A 22,902-nucleotide genomic window follows, 5' to 3' on the forward strand; every position below is an offset into this window, starting at 1 on the left:
CCTTCTCAAGGAGACCCCACAGAGCTCCCTAGCCCCATCTGCCATGTGGGGGTCGAATGAGAAGTTTGTGACCAGGAAGAGGGCTCTCACCTGACAATGCTGGCACCCTGATCTTGGACTTCTAGCTTCCAGAACTGTTAGAAGCACATTTCTGTTTTTTATAAGCCACCCAGTCTGTGGGATTTTGTTATAGCAGCCCGAATGGATCAAGACAGCTAACAGATATAGATTACTTGGTTATTATATATCTGGAAGACTATCCTTCTTCAGAATTTATATTTGCAAATAAAAATACCTGGGTGATTCTAACAGTTGAATTTCAAAGTACCATGTGAACTCTTTGTTTTTTCATAGGATCTATGAATACGCAGGGTCCCACTGCCTGGGATATTATTTTTTCCCTTTTTTCCCAGTTAACTCCTTCTCATTCTTCAGATCTTGTTCAACAACTGCTTCCTCTGGGAAACCTTCCTGATATTTCTCATACCTCCTTTTAACAGCACTGGTCCCTGTTCTTCACTAGAGCCAATGTGTGTGTTGGAGAGAATGATGCAGAGGTGAAAGAGAGACTGATCACTCCAGACACACTGAAACAGCCTAAGGAGTGGCAACTGCTTTGGGAAGTCGGGAGGCAGGGGATCCAGATCCCGTGTTGGGGACTGGCCTTAAATAGGAGGAGGGCAGTTAGTTGTCTGCTGTGGAAGAGGGCAGGTGGAAGATGGGTGCAGACACAGGGAGCATTTGCTGTTTGGAAGTGGCCACTCCTGTTTTCTTGATAGCAGCCAGTAAATAGCAGGGGACAGAGTGTGGAAGGTTTGAGAATTAGGACAAATTAAGGCCTGTTACTCTGAAACAGCAGAATTGGTGGGTCTGCCCAGGCCAGGCTTCACAGGTGTGGGCATAGAGGAAGCTGATGGTTGGGCTCTTCAGGGTTGTGCTTTGGCCAAGTCTGCAGGTAAATGAGGACAGATCTGTCGAAATCAGGGAGGGTCGCTCTCCATTCGTGCCCCACTGTGATACATCTGGGAGTCCTTGCTGATGTTTCTAAAAATGTGAAGCTGGTGAATGTGAATTGAATATGGACTTAAAATCTTAGTGACGTGCCCCATGTCCTCCTACACCTGGCTAATTAGCTTCCCGTCCCTCTGTTATTTGGGGACCAGCAGAATTTGTAAGTCAGCCTTTTATCCTGGACTCTTTGCTGACACAGGATGGAGTCGTATGGCGTCACTCTTATCACACGGGAGAATGCCGAAACAGCATCATCTCTGTCACTTCCGTACAGCTCCCTCCCAACTTATAAATACTGATCTCGAAAGAGAAAACAATTCTCCGACAGGGAAGGTGATTGAACCTAACCCTTGCCTCTGGAGTCTGATGATTCAGTGACTACAGAGCCCCACAAATATCTCATCTGGTGTTTGTTTTTATTGGGAGGGAACCAGGCTTATGGCCTGCTGGAGGGTTTGGGGCGGTCATTCCACAGGTGAAATGTCTCTGATGGGGGTGCCCAGGTAAGAGTCCTCTGGTGGGGTGGTTGCTATGATGACCCAGCCCTTCTGGGGCTGCAGCAGGCTAGCCTGGTAAAAAGCAGCTCTGGAGCAGCTGAGGCCCTGGGCTCTGCCAGCTGCTGCTTCCTCAGACTCTTTCTCTTTTTAATTTAACATGGATGTTTCCCCCTTATTTAAAAATCAGTTTTTAGGTGTACAAACACATGAATGAATTCTAAAGAATCAAGTATGAACAAGCCCTGTTTTCCTTGGACTTCTCTCTGTAACTGCACTCCTTTCCTCCTCTCCCCTGAGATGAATAACTGAAATTAATTTAGTGCGTATCTTTGCAGACAGTTGGATTTGCCTACTCTCTGACTTAGGATTAGATTTGGCTGTGTATGATAGGGAAACCTCAAATAAGAATAGCTTAAAATAAAACAGAAGTTTCTTTCTCACATGCCAGCGTTGGCATGGTGGTGCCAGGTTGTTCTCAGGGATCCAGGCGCCAGTCTGCCCTCCTCTTTCCATTGTCTCCATCCTCAAGGTCACCTCCTGGTCCATGATGGTGGCAAAGCACTAACCATTCTGTCTGCATCCCAGGCCAGACATAGAAGGAAGGAGGTCTTTCACTTCTGAGTACATCTCATTGACCAGAATTTAGTCATAATGCTATGCTTAGATGCAAGAAATCCTGGGAACTGTAGTCTTTTGGCTGAATTAATTGCTACAAACCAATAAAATCATGGTTCTATTATTAAATAGCAAGTAGACTGGGCAACTAGCAATCTCTGTCGTGCAAACGTGTATATAAAATTACATGGCATTATTTTTACATCTTCCCCACATATAATATTTCAACTTGTTTTTTTCCCCAGTATAATATGTTTTAGAGATCTTAGCATGTTAGTACATATCTACTGCATTTCAGTCACCGCTGCATAGTATTCCATATTGTGAAAATATTGTAATTTGTTCAGCTACTTCTCCACGGGTAATCATTTAAGTTATTTCCAGCTTTTCACTTACAAACAGTACCGTGATGGATACCCTTGGACAGTGTTTCTTGTGCACACTTGGCTGCTATCTTAGTCTGTTCAGGCTACTGTAATAAAATACCACAGACGGGGTGGCTTATAAACAACAGAAATGTCTCTCACACAGTTCTGGAGTCTGGAAGTCCAAGATCTGGGTGCCAGCATGACCATGTGGGGGCTCTCTTCCAGGTTTGCAGACTGATAACTTCTTGCTGTGTCCTCACAGGCTGGAAGGGGGCTAGGGAGCTCCATGGGTCTATATTATAAGACCACTAATCCAATTCTTGAGGACTCCACCCTCATGACCTAATCACCCCCAAAGGCCCCACCACTTAATACCATCAAATTGAATGTTAGGATTCCAACGTGAATTATTTTGGGGGGTACTTAAACCTTCAGACCATAGCAGGTGTCATATGCCAGAAGAGATATTCGAGAAGTGAAACTGGTGGGTTGAAGTTTATGCGCATTCAAAATGTATCAGATACAGCCAAATTTGCCTCTAAACTGGCTCTATGATTTTATACCCTTTCCATCTGTGGATGAGGGTTCTGTCTCTCCTAACTTTGCCTATATTGGCGTTCTATTACTGTAAAATTTTGAGCACCTTATATTGGATCCAAAGAGATGCCTGCTGAGACTAATGAGTTTGCCACTAATTTGATTCATAAATTACTTTTTATCTAAAACTTCAAATGTCCTGTCTATTAAGTAATTTTACCGCCAACTTTGTTTCTCATTTTGAATGGAACTGTTTTACGGCCATATGTTGGCCATCAGAGGAACAGGATTTGTGTCAATCAGAGAGAAGACCTTTGTGTACTAGGGGCCTATTACTAAGAGCTGACATTGACTGAGCACTGACTGACTATATGCTTGACACACTTATGTCCAAAGATCTTCCCATTATTGATCTTCTCCTGACACATGAAGAAGGTTAAGTAAATTGTCCAGGATTGTACACACAGAAGGTGGTAGAGTTGGGATTCAGACCGGGCTAAGATCTCTTATTCATTCTGAAATATTGCACATGCCTGTGGTAGATTAATATTTTAAACACATGATTGTTATTGAGTACCTCCACATGCAAAGCACTCTGATAACGAGCAGTGTGGATGTTGGGAGTAGGGAGTGAATGGAGAAAGCTTAGGAAGATCTTATGTACAGCCCCGTCATCACCTTCAAGGCCCAGCTCCAGGCCAGAGGGAGAGCGTGTAAGACTCCACTAGTTGTTGCTGGAACCCTTCTGTCAGTCATGACCTTGTATTTTGTGATGAGCACGATGTGCTATGTGAGTTTCTGGGGTGGGGAGGATGCCTTTGCATAGGAAGAGGTAGGTTGGGCAATCTATGGCAAACCCTAGTTGAAGTCACTGTCTTCCAGACCTTTCTTCTCATCTCCGTCCTTCTGCCTTTGTCCCACATGGCACACAGAGTGATCTTTTAGAAATGAAAATCAGATAGTATCACTGTGCTCTAACCACACTGATCTTCTTGCTGGAACATGCCAGAACACTTTCCCACTTGAACATCTTGACACTTGCTTTTTTCTCTGGAATGCTCTTCCTGGAGATCTTCTCTTGGCAGACTTCTGTTCTCCTGCAGGTGTTGGCTTATTTGTCCTCTCAGGGAAGCGCTCCCTCACTTGCTCTGTGATCCCGGTGGGAGCCACCCAGTCCCTCCCCCGCTGTACTCTAGTCTCTAAGGGCACTCCCTGGGAAGTTCTTGTGCCTCCACCAGGCAGAGCCCTTGTCACACTGCATCCCCGCCTGGAACAGCATCTGGCACAATAGATGGCCATTTTGTGAAGGATGAAAGCTGGGGCTCCGGCAGATCAATGTTCAGTTTACCTGTAAGTTGGTTCCTTTTTGGAATCTGCCTTTTCCTTTACCATGTACAGGGAAATGAATATGTAATAAGCAAATGTTATGTGGCACACGTCGTGCTAACTACTTGACTTACAGGATCTAGATCTGTCCCTCTAAAGCTCATGCCCTTCTCACTGCCCAAGAACTCGATGTTGCTAGCAGTTTTTTTTTTGTTTTTTTTCCCCCCTGGGACATAACACAGTTGGGTTCTTTAAAGATCCATAAGCAATTAAGTCTGTCAGCTATTTTTACCTTTTAAAGTCAAAGCAAGCAAAGCAGTCACATGTTTTCTCGGTATTGTCAGACTGGGCCGCACAGCATCTGCCCTGCTCAGCTCCCAGTCTGTCCCATTTCACCACTAAATAAATTTTCCTAGGCTGGCTTGGCAGGAGATCACACATGTGATGTCGTTGTATTTAAAAAGTGGGTAATTCATTTGTTAAATGAATACAGCAATTATTAATTTCAATTTATCCTGTTTATTGGGAACAGCTGTTCATTAACATTTATTTAACTGCTAATTTTAGAGCCGAGCTAATTGCCTCAAACACACAGCGCTGTGGTATCCTGTACGGAGACGTGCTCTCACTGCCCTGCGTGCCAGCATATAAAAATAGCGAGCTCTCCAGGGTGTTGTTTTTCAGGTGGCCAGGTGAGGGCTCTCCTCAATTGGAGTTCAGACCTTATGCCACGGTGCTGATCTCAGGGCCTAAATGATACCACCTGCTCTAATGCCAGAGAAGCAAATTGTTTGGGGGGTTGGGAGGGGCGGTGGTGAGGTTGGCCATAAAAAGGATGAAATGGGAAGGTCTAAGACCTCACACAGCCTCACTGGTCTATATTTGTTTCTGTGCTTTTGATCAACGTAGAGTTACTAGAAAACTTTCTTTTTTCTGTTCTATCTATCTAGATATATTCTTCTTCATATTCTTTTCCATTATGGTTTATTCCAGGACACTGAATATAGTTCCCCATGCTTTACAGCAAGACCTTGTTGTCCATCTATTCTCTATGTGATAGTTTGCATCTGCTAACCCCAAACTCCCAGTCCATCCCTCGCCCAGCCCCCTCCCCCTTGGTAACCACAAGTCTGTTCTCTATGTCTGTGAGTCTGTTTCTGCTCAAGAAATCTTTCTTTATGGTAAAAGAGACTATTTCAAGCATGGTGATAAGGGCCGTCGACCCTCAGCCTGAAATTCCAGGAGACAGTAAGGAAGGGTGGAGATTGTAGTAAAGTAGAGGGGTCGGCATCTGCTTCCCAGAGGAGCCAGCTGTCAGTTGGGGATGTGGTCTCCAAATGGTTAGTTCTTCTACTTTTTCAAAAGAAACCAGATATATAGATTTTTACATGAAATCTCCCAAATTTTAGATGTTAGCTCAAATGTTAAAAGAATGCACAGTGTATAATATCAATGAAAGAATACAGCTGTGGCTTGAGGGCTACCCATTTGTAACTTCTGCATTCAGGGTTTCCTGGGATCTGTGGGTAATACTCAGGTGGCTGGTGAATAGACTTGCCCTCTGAGGTTAAATCTAATTTATTTGGTTTTCAGTCATTTCTTTGGTCCACAAAATTCTGTCTCACTAAAAGTATTTTAAGGAAAATTCTTAACCTGTCTGTGCTTCATTTTCCTAGTTTTTAAAATGAAGGTGTTGGGTTTTATTTTCTGTGAAGTCTAAATCTAACTTTTATGATTTGCAACTTTAATGTGATTTAAAACTATGCAAGAAACACGAGCTTTATAGGGGGCATTAAAATATTAAAACAATTTTCACATAGGAGCCATTTTGCTTTGAATCTTTTTCTTCCCACCTCTCCCATCACGTTTATAGGTAAATTCCTTTTGCTATAAACCAGAGGACCTCAATCTTTAGTGTGTGTTGAAGGATTCTTGAGGCCCTTGTTAAAATGCAGATGCCCAGAGATTCTGAGTGTATATGTTTGCCATCTGGTGGTAGGCACCCCCAACAGTTCTGAGGCAGAGGCTCCCTGGAGCACACTTTGAGAGTTTGTGCTAGATGTCGTGTCTTGGCACTCAGCATCTGTTTCCATCACCTTCTGTGTCCCCATACCCCTCATCACAGGGGCTACAAGGCTAAGAACCACGTTCTCCTGACTCTTTGGCCACTAGGATTCTGGGTGCAGTTTAGATTTTGGTAAGGAGACGCCCTTGCGATCTTGAAGGTAGAAGAGAGGCAAAGACCATCCTTTTCCTTTTTTTCTTTCCCCTTGAGATTTTGTGCTGCTGATATATGTGAATGTTGGCAGTAGCTGGACTTCTCAGTCACTGTTTACCTAGCTTCACCTTCTGGAGAAGCTGTGGCTTCAGCAGTGGTGGGAGCTGCGGAAACAGCCATAGCCTGACACCTCACTGGCAGCAATAGTCCCTGTCCTCTGGATCACGGCTATGGGAGTTATAATTTTGAAGTCAGAACCCGTTTCAGTCAGCGTAGGCGCGGTGCTGCTGTGGTAACAAACAACCTCGAAATCTTAAGTGTTTTGTTTTTTTTTCCTTACAATCAAGCTTTATTTCTTGTTTCTGCTATGTGCTGGCTGTGGATTGCTGAGGGGCTGTGCCTCGTGTCTCCTCATGCTAGGGTCCACACTGATGCAGCAGCTATCAGCTCTATCTTTGCTGGGTACTGGGGCAGAGGGGTGGTAAGGTGTAGGGATATTGTGCTAGCAATTAAATGCTCTGACCTGGAAGCAGTACATGTCACTTACTCTCAAAATCCAATGGTCATAACTAGTCACAAGTCCCACCTAACCACAGAGGGGCTAGGAAGTGTTCCGAGAAGGTGGAAAGCTGGAAAGACTAGGTGAACAGTTCTTATACTCCTACAGGAACCTAGAGGCAACCTTTTGAATTCCATTCAGCTAACACTTCCGCCGATTTTGCAAGCATCTAATCCCAGATTTAAATCTCATGCTTCTCAAGATATCTAGAGTGGTTTTTGCTTCCTGCACTAAACTCCGACCAGTAAATAAATATTACCTTAGACATTCTCCCTCCTTCCCCACCCCGTGTGTATGTATGTATGTGTGATATATATATAGTCAATCACAATCTTGAATTTGTATTTAATACACTATATTAAATTATGTTCTTTGAAAATGTCTATTCGTATGGTGTTCTTACCCGTGGAGGCCCTACCTTAACTTTCTCTATTAGTTAAATGCTATTCTCTGTGTTCTTACAACTGTGGGGTATATGCAATCCGTCAAAACTCTGCATTTCCAGAGACCCTCCTCTCTGTCCCTGACACCTTCAGCAACCTGTGAGGTCAAACTTCCCACATCACTCTACAGAGATGCTTCAGTCTGTGGCCAGCCAGCATAGTATTCTAGTTAGAGGATGGCCTCTGGAGCTAGGCTGACTAGGTTTGAATCCCAGCTCAACCATTTCCTGGTAGTATGACCCAGGGAAATTTCTTAACCTCACATCCCATTTTTTTTCTCATATATAAACTGGAGTTGTTTGGAATATAAAGCTTTTAATATGGTGACTGGTCCAGGTTCAGTAAAACTTAGCCAATTATGCATTGTCCAATGTTTCAAAGATTTGAGACTTACATGGTCTGATAGATGGGTTTTGGGGGGCACACAGACCTAACATAGGTAAAGTTTAACTCACACAGGTATACGTTCTTTCAATTCTTTTTTAAAGACTTTTTTGATGTGGACCATTTTTTAAAGTCTTCTTTTTTTTAATTTGTCACAATACTGCTCCTGTTTTGTTTTTTTTGTTTTTTTTTTCCATACGCGGAGCACAGGCTCCGGACGCGCAGGCTCAGCGGCCATGGCTCACGGGCCCAGCCGCTCCGCGGCATGTGGGATCTTCCCGGACTGGGGCACAAACCCCTGTCCCCTGCATTGGCAAGCGGACTCTCAACCACTGCGCCACCAGGGAAGCCCCACTGCTCCTGTTTTATGTTTTGGTTTTTTGGCCTTGGGGCATGTGGGATCTTAGCTGCCCGACCAGGGATTGAACCCGCACCCCCTGTATTGGAAGGCAACATCTCAACCACTGGACCACTAGGGAAGTCCCTCTATTTCAATTCTTCTTTCATCTTTCAAGGACAACTTCTTGGTTAGTTGCTAGTATGTCTATTACCACCTCTTTTACACTCACTAACAGGAATGATATGAATGAATGTAGTTTGAAAAACCCTGATCCAGTCCATTAGCAGACTTCTGCATTCACTCATTTCGCTACATGGTTTCCATGATTATGTAGCCTCTTAAATGAAGAACTTATTCATACCTATCCAAAGTAGCCAGACTTTGTGGTTTTCTCTAGCAAAGAGGGCTCAAGAGAGTGAATATTGATCAAGAAGCATCTTTCTGAGGCTGATTCCCAGGTTAATAGGTTTTGCTGAATTTTACTAGTTTGCTCCTAGACACAACCTTACCAACAAATTAAATTAGCCCTTTGCATTTCCCTCCAAGCTCAGCTCTCTTTCTTCTCTCCCCTGTTTCTGTTAATGGTGCCACAATTTTGCTGGATAAGTTTCATATTTCAACTTATCAGGAGTGGCTGCCTGGAAAGAAAGATTCCTGAAATCTAAGAAGAGTGGAATGGACATCAGTTATTATTTTCTGCCTTGGGTACAGAGTGGGCAGAGTTGGCCAACTTGATCAACTACTCAGCTACAACTAAACTGGGCATTTTGTCCCTTTTCTCTGACTTTATTTCCTCCATTACATCTCCCTGGGCTATATTTCTTTCTTTCTTTTTTCATATTTCTTCTTTCATATTTCTTTCCTCTTTATTGGAGTATAACTGCTTTACAATGGTGTGTTAGTTTCTGCTGTATAACAAAGTGAATCCGCTATACATATACATACATCCCCATATCCCCTCCCTCTTGCATCTCCCTCCCACCCTCCCTATCCCACCCCTCTAAGTGGTCACAAAGCACCGAGCTGATCTCCCTGTGCTATGTGGCTGCTTCCCACTAGCTATCTATTTACATTTGGTAGTGTATATATGTCCACGCCACTCTCTCACTTCGTCCCAGCTTACCCCTCCCCCTCCCCGTGTCCTCAAGTCCATTCTCTACGTCTGCATCTTTATTCCTGTCCTGCCCCTAGGTTCTTCAGAACCTTTTTTTTTTTAAGATTCCATATATATGTGTTAGCATACAGTATTTGTTTTTCTCTTTCTGACTTACTTCACTCTGTATGACAGTCTCTAGGTCCACCCACCTCACTACAAATAACTCAATTTCATTTCTTTTTAGGGCTGAGTAATATTCCATTGTGTATATGTGCCATATCTTCTTTATCCATTCATATGTTGATGGACACTTAGGTTGCTTCCGTGTCCTGGCTATTGTAAATAGAGCTGCAATGAACATTGTGGTACATGACTGTTTTTGAATTATGGTTTTCTCAGGGTATATGCCCAGTAGTGGGATTGCTGGGTCGTATGGTAGTTCTATTTGTAGTTTTTTACGGAACCTCCATACTGTTCTCCATAGTGGCTGTATCAATTTACATTCCCACCAACAGTGCAAGAGGGTTCTCCCTGGGCTATATTTCTTCATTTTCCCACCAATCCAATTTGTCCTCTCTCTGAAGATGCAGTGAAAACCCTATTTTCTTTCTTCCATGAAGACTGTGTTTTAGAGCTGTTTTAGGTTTACAAATGTACAAATGTATAATGCCATGTGTCTGTCATTATATCATTCAGAGTATTTTCACTGTGCTAAAAATCCTGTGCTCTGCCTATTCACACACCCCACCTTCCCCACAACCACTGTTATTTTTATTGTCTCCATAGTTTTGCTTTTTTTTCAGAGCTTTGCCTTTTTTATGTAGTTAGAATTATATAGTCTGATTTTCAAAGAAGTGACCTTTTCAGATTGGCTTGTTTCATTTAGCAATATGCATTGAAGATTTCTCCACATCTTTTCATGGCCTGGTGACTCATTACTATTAGTGCCAAATAATATTTCATTGTCTGGATAACCCACAGTTTATTTAACCATTCACCTACTGAAGGTTATCTTGGTTGCTTCCAAGTGCTGGCAATTATGAATAAAGCTGCTGTAAATATCCATGTGCAGATTTTGTGTGGATATAAGTTTTCAGCTTCTTTGGGTAAATACCAAGGTGCATGATAACTGGGTCATATGGTAAGAGTATGTTTAGTTTTGTAAGAAACTGTTTTCTTAGGAAGCTGTCTTCCACAGTAGCTGTACCATTTTGCATTCTCTCCAACAATGTGTGAGAGTTCCTGTTGCTCCGTATCCTCATCAGCATTTGGTGCTGTCCGTGTTCTGGGTTTTGGCTATTTTGATAGGTATGTGGTGAACCTTATCTTTCTTGACCCAGATAATGTGTCTCAGTCATTTTTGTTTTCTACGCAATGTTGACTCCATAATAGTTGCTGAATAAATACTTGCTGAATGAATAAAAGACTACACCTTCTGTTGTTGCATTGAACAACCTACACGTTTTTTCTTAACTATTTATGAATTTCTATTGGCTTCAAAACTAGAATGGGTACTATGGAGGGCAGGGATGAACCAGACCTTATTCTCATTTGTGTAATCTTCATTGACCTGTTCATAGAGACTTAAACAATAGTGTTTGATTTGAGAATTTTGTCCTTTAGGTTGTTGCCATTCCATGGCTGGGTCTAGGGGCATATATTTTCCAGCCTGTAAATGATGATGTTCAGGGACCTTTGAATTTCTGAGGGAGGGGTGAGGATAAGGCAAGGTGGATGACTGCCTGACCAAATATCCTCCTCTCCACCTACCCCCATCCACTCTTTACCTTGGTACCAGCTCATATCCTTTGGGTATCAACTTATTGGCCACACTTCCTCAGAGAAGTCCTTGTCTTATCTGGGTAGCTTATCCCTCTGATAGTACTGGCAACTTTTACTACTTTGTGTTTCTTTATACAATCACTAGCTTTTTTTTTTTTAAACATCTTTATTGGATGTTATAATTGCTTTACAATGGTGTGTTGGTTTCTGCTGTATAACAGAGTGAGTCAGCTATACGTATACATATATCCCCATATCCCCTCTCTCTTACGTCTCCCTCCCACCTTCCCTATTTCACCCCTCTAGGTGGACACAAAGCACCGAGCTGATCTCCCTGTGCTATGCGGCTGCTTCCCACTAGCTATCTATTTTACATTTGGTTCTGTATATACGTCCATGCCACTCTCACTTTGTCCCAGCTTACCCTTCCCCCTGCCCGTGTCCTCAAGTCCATTCTTTACATCTGCATCTTTATACAATCACTAGCTTTTTCGTCCACTAGCCTGGGAACACCCTGAGGTGCTTGACTACCTTTGTTCTTCATTGTGGCCCCAAACTCTGTATGATTCCTGGAAGATAGCAGACGTTGTGTCGAGATTGTTTGGGTGAAGGAATGACTACCCAGTACATTAACTTTTAATTGCATTTTGATTAATTACCATCATTTAGCATTATCACTATCACAACTTGAATTACAACTTTAATATATTAGGATGAGTGAAAGATTTGGCATGGTGGGAGGTGGAGTATGGTTTCTCTAAATAATTACATATTCTAGATTACACTAACCTTACACCCAATACTAAATTTTCTTTTAACTTCACTAAACTTTACCCGATAATGAACATGCTTTGTTGCTTTTTTTCTTTTCCTTTTTTTTAAATTTCTTATTGGAGTATAGTTGATTTACAATGTTGTGTTAGTTTCAGGTGTACAGAAAAGTGAATCAGTTATACATATACATATTCTTTTTAAAAACTGTGATGGCCCTTCTGAGCCTTTCAAGGCCTCAGATTCATCACGTACATACCATCATATACCTTGACTGTGAGGAAGGACCAAGCAATACACGGTCAGCTTAAGACCGTCAGAGGCAACTCAAACCACACATATTTAAGAGAACAATTCTCTTCTTCTGCAATATCAGAATGACTTCAGGACCGTGGTTTCCAAGGTAGCATTTCACTTTGAAGTTTAGCTCTAAGCCACTGACAAATAGGACTTGAATCCATGGTAAGAACTCTGCCCTTAGAGAAAAAATAAATCCCCATTGTAGACAGCAGAGGGATGCAAAGAATGAATTGCCATGTCAGGCTTCATTTTCTGCATAGTTACACTGGGCTAATCTTTAGACTTCAGCCAAGTGTGCAAGCATACCTGTGTCCTTTTTTTTTTTTTAATTTATTTTTGGCTGTGTTGGGTCTTTGTTTCTGTGCGAGGGCTTTCTCTAGTTGTGGCAAGCGGCGGCCACTCTTCATCGCGGTGAGCGGGCCTCTCACTGTCGCGGCCTCTCTTGTCACGGAGCACGGGCTCCAGACGCGCAGGCTCAGTAGTTGTGGCGCACGGGCCCAGTTGCTCGGCGGCATGTGGGATCCACCCAGACTAGGGCTTGAACCCGTATCCCCTGCATTGGCAGGCAGATTCTCAACCACTGCACCACGAGGGAAGCCCCCTGTGTCCTTTTTGAACGGCAAGGTTGGAGCCTACTCGTGAGCCCCATGAGGACCTCAGATTTCTCTTTTCCACACATGGGACTTGAGGCAAGTCATTAAAATGGAAGAACCCTCACGTGCCGAGCTGAGGAGCCCGCCTGTGGCACGGTGGAATCTGGAAAATGCAAAGGAGGCCCTGGCATCACAGCACCAGTTTAGCGGCAGAGCAGACGATGGTCCCTGGGTGGCCAGGCTAACAGTGATGTCAAGAGTAGTACACAAGTGGCCTTGATGTTCTCAGGTGTCAGAGGCACTGGCCTATCTATATGTTGAGTGTCTATAGTTCTACCCTTTCCCCATGACTCTCATCATGGATACATCTAAAATGAGTCTATTTCTATCATCTGCCTGGATCACCCCCAGTGGCCAGAGCAGTAGTTGCTGAAAATAATGCTAATTGTAGCACTAATAATAATAGCTGCCATTTATTGGCCATCTGCTAGGTTCTGGTAAGTTGCTAAGGGCTTTCCGTGCATTATCTTGTTTATTCTCCACGGCCATCCTATTGTCGTAGGCATTTCTTCTGGGGGAGCGCTGCCGTTGTGCATGTCTTTATGTGATTCTCCCTTGTGTGGGGGAATCCAGGCAGGGCTCTACCTCCATGGATGCCTCCTCATCTTCCCTCTCCCTGCCGCCAGCCGACAGGTCAGCCAGCAGACACTCATGTTGGATTCTTTGAATGTGAGCCTGAGCTCAAAGGTGAGAGGGCAGAGACAGGATGGCAGAATCTGTGCTGCTGTAGCAGCGTTCTAGACGATGCGCTGCCCGGTGGCCAGAGCGTTCAGGGCTGCTCCTGCACGTGTGCACATCTTTACTTCTGTGGATTCTTTTTTATTTTTGCGGTACGTGGGCCTCTCACTGTTGTGACCTCTCCCGTTGCGGAGCACAGGCTCCGGACGCGCAGGCTCAGCGGCCATGGCTCACGGGCACAGCCGCTCCGCGGCATGTGGGATCCTCCCGGACCGGGGCACGAACCAGTGTCCCCTGCATCGGCAGGTGAACTCTCAACCACTGCGCCACCAGGGAAGCCCTACTTCTGTGGATTCTAATACATTCTTCTTGCTTGCAACCGAGTACCCTGTCATATCTACGAATCGAGTGCTGTTATTCTTCCTATTTTACGGGAGAGGAGACTGAAACTCATGTAAGATAAATAACTTGACCGAGGTTGTGTGTGAGCATGTTGCAGGGCTGGGACTCAATCTCACAGACATCAGATACTAGAATCGTCCCTTCCATTGGCCGGTTAAACGGACCCTTACCTCTGCTTGCCTGGTCTGTTAGATGGGGTTGCAGCATCTGAGAAAAACAACAGAATGGCCTATTCTTCAGAAAAGACACATGACTAGGTATTTCCTCCCTTTAGCAAGATAAGAGCCACCTTGATTTTCGTTACCCAGTTGATCTCTTCAATTCCCAACCCCCCCAACCAATTTGTTCACCCCTCTTTTCCCCCTTTTAATGCACCAAAGGATTGCAAACCCATGAGTGATTTAAATTAAACACTATTTTTTTTTGTTTCCTGAAATGTAAAGCTCCAATTAAAAGAAAAATAAACAAACCCACAACTGCATAAAACTTTATCACTTGAGCCCCAAGACAGGAAGCAGCCATAAAACAGTGACAGGCTGGAAACAAATTACATGCATTTATCGGTAAATGGGGCTGTGTATGCTAATGGGCTTCGGCTTGGGAACAGGAGGCCTGGCTGCATCAGGCTGGTTAAAAGCACAATTCATTACCAGGAGCCAGTGAAGGATAAGACTTGCAGTGGTTAGTGCCTGCTGCCAGTCCCACAGAAGCAGCTGCATTTACCTTTGGGATGAATTCTGCAGAGCTGTAGTTGTGAAGGGGCTGGGATTGAGTGGAGACTTCCAGGAAAACACAACCACGCTGGGCCAGCCAAGGCAGGGGAACCTCAGACCAGCACTTGTCAAGCTCCTGGGATGTGTCAATTACTATACTAGGAGCTTTAATTATTTATTTATTTTCGTCATTTAATCCTCAAGGTAACTTCGGGGTACAGGCAGTATTAACCCCATTTAAAAGGGGAAGAAATTAGGGATTCAGAAAGGTCAATTGCTGAAGGTCACATAGGGAGAAATAAGTAGGACTTGAACCCAATTTTTACTCCAGAGCTCTATCTTATGACCTTGGCAGTTGGTTTATCTCACAGGACCTGTTTCTGAGGTAGAGGATCTCCAACAGTCAAAGGATGGGCTTTGATATTGGGCCGACCTGGTTTCAAGCCTCTTTCTCTAACTACCTGTATGACATCTGACAAATAACCTCTCTGAGCATCCGTTTCTCTGTTTGTTACGTGGAGTTTTAGTTAGTTATCAAGACATAAGATCGCACCAATATATGGCATAGTTAGTGTAGGACATGTTTGACAATCGATGGTCGTTGATATTGCTCTTCCTATTTTTTAACTTATTTTGCCTCTGAGGGCTATACATTCTTTGTATTTATTTCCCTGTGGGCTTCCTTTTCCTAGCTCTAGATTCTTCTGTCATCCCAATGCATGGGCATTGATACAGAGCCCTCATGTTAATGCTGTGAGGCTGGGTGCTGCCAGGAATGCAGTTGAGAATGGAACTGTATCCCATCCTCCTTCTCCTCTTCTTTTTCTGCAACAGGCCATCAGTCTTTTACATTAAAAAAATGTCTGAGCTCTTTCTCTTCCTCATACGTAAGCTTGGTGGGGGCAAAGTAAAATAGTGTTGAGATTTCAAGGAGACCAGCATTTAAGACTATGCACTAGAACTGCTTTGCAACGTTTTTCCTTTTCTAGTAAAGTTTGAAAAAATCAAGATACTATCTTGAGTTATTCATAAAGCTGAATTTATTATTTTAAAGGATTAAAAAAAAATTCTGAGACTATGTTCTTCCTACCTTTTTTTTTTCTGGAGGTACGCGGGCCTCTCACTGTTGTGGCCTCTCCCGTTGCGGAGCACAGGCTCCGGACGCGCAGGCTCAGCGGCCATGGCTCACGGCCCCAGCCGCTCTGCGGCATGCGGGACCCTCCCGGACCGGGGCACGAACCCGTGTCCCCCGCCTCGGCAGGCGGACTCCCAACCACTGCGCCATCAAGGAAGCCCTCTTCCTACCTTTTATCTTTCTTTCATATACTATAGTAAAGGTAGGGAACAATCCTTTCTTTTTTTAAGGCAAAAAGGCAAAAAACCAAAACCCCCAAAACGTGTGTCTCCATTTTGTGGGTAGGTGGGTAAATTTCACGAAATTTGAAGGTCTAAAATAGGAGAGGGGGCTCTGCATTTTTTAGGTTATATATCACTTTTTATACAAAATTTTGAGCAGGAAATCTTAGTTTATATATATTTATTTATAAATTATGTCTGTTATTGATTCAACATAGGTTAAATATTAGTAAAGTATAAATGCTTATTTTTTGATTAAAACAATAAATATTTCCATACTTCAGTGGACAAATTTGCATTTTACAGGCCTTTGGTTTGGTTTAGAAAATAAAAAACCTCTGAGCTTTGAACAAAGAGTCTCAGAAAACATCTCTCCAGGGCTACCTACCCTGGCTTCTATGGATGGTCTTTAGATCATTTTCATCCCCATGGGATCCTATGCAAAATGGTGTATTTATAGTAATTTTTCTGGAGCTTTGCTTCATTGCTTGAATCAGATTCTCAAAGATTAAAATCTAAAGACAAACCCACTAATCTAGTCCAGCTGCTCCACAAGACGGAAAAGAGAGCAAATTACCAGGGTGAAGGCAGTAAATTCAGTACTGAGATGGGATTTGCGTTTACTGAGTTCCTATTCATTGCTTTTAGGATTGCAGAGATTTCTGTTTCAGTCTCATTTTTGGGAATTAGGTATTCACAAACAAAACTGTATAACACATCCCCTCAATCGTAAGGTAGATTTTTCACATTTTTAAATGCTAACAATACTTTATTAAGGAATAGTTTACATAGAGTAAAATGCACAGATTTTAAACACGCAACTTGATGAGTTTTGACAAACACACACATGTGTGTAGCCATCACCCAGATTAAGATACGGAAGTTTTCCACCACCTCTGAATCTTCCTTTGCTCCCTGTTGCAGTCAACCCTTCCTTACCACTGGAGGCAATCACTATTACAGTTTCTACCACTGGTGGTTATATGGGCTAGTTTTGAATTTCATGTAAATTGAATCATTTGGTGTTCATTCTTTTTTTTGGTGACTGATTTCTTTCATTCAGCCTAATGTTTTTGGCATTCATCCAAGTTGTTGCTTGTAGTAGTCCATTCTAACTGCTGAGAAATATTCAATGATACGGATATACCACAGTTCATCCATTCTCCTGATAATGAATATTTAGGTCATTTCTGTCTTATGTTAGTATAAATAATGATGCTATGGACATTGATGTAGATGCATTTTTGTGGACATATGCACTCACTTCTCTTAGGAATATAAGAGTGAAATTTATGGGTCATATGGTAGAAAAGTGCCAAACTGTTTTTGAAAGTGATTGTACCCTTTTTCATTTCTATCAGAAGTATGTGACTGTTCCAAGTGCTCTGTATCCTTGTCCACACTTAGTATTGTCTTTTAAAATTTAGCCATGCTAGTGGATATGCTCTTATCCTCCCTGCTCTTCATCTTAACATTAAAAAAAAATTTTGTTTCTTAACACTTTTGAAGTTAAGATGTTTTTTGAGTTAATATCAAAAGAAATTTACCAGGCAGAGGAATAAGTAGTGACAGGTCAGAGATTGTCTTTGACTGTTCAAATTCAAACTTAGAGTTCATAGATGGACTCTGTCCACTGATTATTACCTTGCCTGAGAGATTTTTTTGGTAGCACCTTTCAAAGTAAATCTAAAATTAAATGTGGATATCTCGTTGCTGGTTAAAGTATCTTCAAAAAGATCATACTGTCATGCAACATAGAAACAAAATTATTGTAAATATACATTGCCACAGTTGCAGCTAAATGCAGTAATGTTTTCTAAATGTCTTAGAATAGTTGATAGAGTTTTCTAAGCTCTAAGAGGCTGGTATGACAATTCATGTGCTTGAACTTCCTATGATTGACTTCAGAAAGAAGCTATTTAACTTCCAGTTGCATATATTTCAGTTAAGGAAAACAGAAATGATGAGTTTAACCAAACAGGAAATGAAGGTGAAGTCTTGTTATACTTTGAGTTGTCTTGAAAGTATTTAAAAAATTATACCTTTACATGATTGCAAATTCAAGAGTTATAAAAGTAAACAGTTAAGTGTCTCCCTCTTACCCTGTTCTCCCTGGAAGCAGCCAGTGTTTGTTTCTTGTGTGAAATTTATATGAAAATAAGCAAATATGATTATCTTCTCTTGCTGCTACCTCATCCTCTTCCTCTTTTTAAAAAACCAAATTAAACAAAAAACTCCCAAAGCGAAACAAACAAAACAAAGAGACGCATACAAAGCATGTTGTTCAATACTCAGCTTTTTTCATTTAACAGTATGCTTTGATTTACTTCAATATTTTTCTCCTACTCCTGAAGTAGTGTCATAAAGGTCAAGATCACAAATGTGAGTTAGGGAAAGCTAAGCATTGCTACAATGCCAACAAGACTGCCCAAGGCCAAAAGCAATTCAGAAGAATCTTTGCATTCTGAAGGCTGTCTCAGATACTGCTTGAGAGGACTCAGGAAGAAAGAGTTATGTTGTTATATGTGTAAGTGTATACAGTTATTAGTAAAGTTAAAAATCGTGTACCTTTAACAGAATTTATTTTTTAATTCCTTGAAATGTTGGTATTTTGTTTGTGGGCACCTCTGTCATTTCGAGGAAGATGAAATTTATAGGAATTTTTCTCTTGGTGCAGTATCTAAATACTGTCTGTCTCTAGTGTAGTGGTCCTGTAGCCCTTTGAAAAACTGGTCGAAGCTGTGAAATTTCATCCCAGAAAAATCCATGTAGATACAGATAAATTTAACTTTAACTTTAGGGGGTTCACAGATTACCTGAAGACATTGGTGGCAAATACCTTTAAGCAAAAGTCAGTTCTGATCTGCCTGGGGAATAGGTACACAAACAAATGTAATTTGTGTTCTGTTGGTTGACGGTCTCTTGGGATTATTAGCATGGAACCTATCATTTTTATGATTTCAGGAACTGTAGTAAATAAAAAAGATGACTGCAACTTTTTGAGGGGCCCATGTGTAAGCTTCCAAATGATTTCCTTCCACCATTTCCCCGCAGAATAATGTGTTTGAATTTGGCCACTTAGAAATAGTATACATACAATAATGTAGTTGTTAAGAGCGTGGGCTTTATATAAGTCAGATCTTGAGGACGGGGAGCAAGATCCAAACTCTGTTCTGCCACTTACCTAGCACAGGACAGTTGAATCTTAGCCTCACTTTTTTTAATCTGTAAAGTAGGGTTAACAGTGAATTTTATGGCATGGTGTGAGGATTACATGAGATAATGAATGAAAAGCTATATGTATACAGTAAGTCCCCTACATACGAACCTCCAAGCTGCGAACTTTCAAAGATGTGAACGTGCATCTGGTTCCAGCAAGGAACCAGAACCTGTGCCATCAGCGTCAGGCATGAGTGAAACTGCAGCTCGCCCTCCATCTCCTATTGCTGATGATCCTTCAGCTCTACCATCTCCCACCTCCTCTCCCTCCTCCAGTCAGTAACTCCTCTGGCCTATTCACTTGATACCAGCCCCTGTATGCCATCTGTTGTACTACTGTACTTTTCAAAGTACTGTACTGTAGATTAAAAATGTTTTATTTTTTATGTTTGTTTGCTTTTTATGTATTACTTGTGTGAAAAGTATTATAAACGTATTACAGTATTATATAGCCGATGGTATTAGTTGGGTACCTAGGCTAACTTTGTTGGACTTATAAACAAATTGGACTTATGAACACACTCTCAGAAAGGAACTCGTTCGTATGGAGGGAACTTACTGTAGTGTCTGGCATGAATAAGAATTCAGTTAATAATATCTGTCAATTCTTCCCTGATGTTTGAGATTCTTAATATTTTGGAATTGTATCAGATGGATCTATATCATCTTCATCATTATTTTAAGTTATGTAATCACCTTGAGACTAGTTGAGAAGTTCAAGACCATGGATTGCCAAGTGGCAAAATTGTAGTTAAAACATATGGTTGGAGTACTTTGGGGAACTTGGAGAAATGGGTTTTATAGGGATGCTAGAAATGTTAAATAAAGTTTATGGAACAGAATAATTATTGTAACAGTAACTTCAACATCTTGTATTCATACATATTGGTCTTCTCACTGCTAGGAAGACTTTTATTATCACCACTGTTAAACAAGTAGGTTAAATGGGATCCCATCCACAAAAGCAAGCTGAGAAACTTCTTAAAATTACAACATATGTTTGTCCTTGAATTGGTCGCATGATTCTTGAGAATTAAAAGGAGGCTTACGAATATTTGAAGGAATTTATTGAAGGAATTTATTCATATTCACAGAAGGTTTATTGAGAATACCAGATTTCCCAAATTTGGGAGATTCTCCCTATCTTTTTTAATTCCAAAGACAAAACTCACCCTGCAGTCAATTATTTACTTATTTTTTTAAACCCAAGCAGGGAGCATCCTAGCCGGCCATCTGAAAACTAAGCAGGCTTTTGCCAAACTCAGGTTGTGTGTGTGTGTGTGTGTGTGTGTGTGTGTGTGTGTATGTATTTCTGTGTACATGTATCCAGTGTGTATGCGTGTATCTGTGTGTGTGTATCTCTCTATGTATGTATCTGTGTATGTTCATGTTTCTGCATCTATATTCTTTCCCAGTCATCTTATGACTGAGAAGAGAAAAGACACTGAGAAATAAAGGCATGAGAAGACTATTCATCACTGGGGTCTGCCTCTCAGTCTGACTAGTAGCTCCCCAGGGAGTCTTAACAAGGTACGGCTGAGTCCAAATTCTTCTCCCCACACCCACAGAATCCCAGGGACACTATAATTTGAGGCTGTTCTATCACCTTCACCCTCAGCCTCTGCAGGACCCCCCCCCATTCATCTCTGGGCCCATCAGGGATGTGGGCAAAGGGAGCATTGCATTAATATGGGTGGATTGATAACCTTGGGATCACATTGATCTTCATACATGTTGAATGTTATGTCAATTATTCATCACTCAGAGATATCATTGCAGGGAAAACATCACATTAAGAGGAGCCAGGAAAACTAGAGGTTATAAATTCTAACCCCGGCATAGTTACTGGCAGCTCTGGAATTCAGTGCCATCTCCTTTGTGGTCTCATTGGAATGCAGGAGTCTCAGACCTTCTTTTAGATATGTTTTCTCTCCTGTCTTGCCTTCCACTGAGCAGAGAATCAACCTATCCAGAAGTGAAAAAAAGCTGCTAAATCTGTAAACACAATGCTCCTAAGTTTCCTTTGAATTCTGACATCACCTCCAGTTGGCTGTCTAAAAAATGCAACTTTCTCTCAGTTGACTCAAGGAAGCATTTTCTGCAGGGCTAGATGATACCAAAAATGAGTGTCTGAGAAGATGGAAAATGCCACAATGTAAATATAACTCAACCCAGCATACAGAGTTGTTGACAGAGAGAGAGTGGGAGTGTAAGAACTCTTCCACCAGGCAATGACTCAACCTTTCTAAACCTGTATTTCCTCATCCTGTGAGTTTAGGGATCCTGCCAATTCCAGTGGGTGGTTGTGAGGATTAAATTAGGTAACCTAAATCACATAATTCTGAGTCCCCCAACCTTATGGAGCTGCTATTACTTTATACCACACTTTGTGGGAGGGCCACCAAGTTGTTCTTCAGAGTCTCTGAAGGTTCCCATGGTGAAGCTTAGGTGTCTTCAGTGCTGTGATGTCTTCTCTTGGACGGCTGGTCCTGCAGACACTACTCTCCCTCCCCAGCCTCCTTTTCACAACTAAATGTGACTCTTATTTCATTCCATCAAAGAAACACCAATACAGGGACCATCTATCTATCCATTCATGTGATAGTTTCTTGAGCTCCTACTATGTGCTATGCAGCAGCAGTTTTAAACAGGATGAAAGGTCCCCCTCTCTAGGAGCCTATATTCCAGTCTGAATGACCAAAAATGAGTCCACACCAGGCGCACCAGCCAATTCAGGTGGTAACGGCTGCTTTGAAGGTGATAATACCAGGTGATGTGATGCAGAGTGTGAGGTCAGGGAAGGCATTATCAGGAGATGACAATGAAGCCATCACCTGAAGGGTAGAAGGGGGCCAGTTATGTGAAGACCTCAGGAAAGAGTGTTCCAGGCAAAGGGAGCTGCAAGTTCGAGTCTGATATGGGTGGAGATGAGGTCATTTTAGTAGCAGAAAGGAGAACAACATGACAGGAAAGTGTGGTCTGAGATGATCAGAGGGATGGGCAGAGCTTGAGAGGCCATAATAAGGAATCTGGATTGTATTCTTGTACAACTAGATGATTTTCAGCAGATGCATGACACATTTTGATTCGTGGTTCATGTGGGGAGGTCGCTTTAGCTGTCTTGGACAGAATAGGTGGTGGAGGGAGGAATGGGAGTGGGAAGAGCAGGTAGAGGTTCTGCGGTTGTTAAGTCCAAGCTGGTGGTGACTTGGACTAGGGTAGTATCAGTGGAAAGATGTAAATAAATGACAGGGCTCAGGAGCTGTTGTGGAAGCTTTGGAATTCGGTGCTAATTCCTGTGTACTGAGAGAATGTAGCAATGGATTGGATGTGGGCGAGGGTGGAGGGAGGGAAAGAGAGGATGGCTCCTAGGTATTTTGTAAGCTTTGGCTACCCCCAAATGTAGAAAAAGAGGGCAAATGTGGCTCACGAAATGTATCAGTTTTTCCCTGCCCTGGGAATTTTCTCACTGGCTATGCATCTCCATAGGCTCTGGTCTCCTGTCCCCTCTGTCTGTTTTCCATGGCTTTCTCCTCTTCTGTGTGTGCTCTGTTCTGAGGGCTGAATATTTTTAAACAGAGGGTGACATTATTCAGAGCTTTTTTTTTTTAAATTTTATTTTATTTCTTTTTTT

The sequence above is a fragment of the Globicephala melas genome, chromosome 3 (genome assembly GCF_963455315.2).
Source record: "Globicephala melas chromosome 3, mGloMel1.2, whole genome shotgun sequence".
Taxonomy (NCBI): Eukaryota; Metazoa; Chordata; class Mammalia; order Artiodactyla; family Delphinidae; genus Globicephala; species Globicephala melas.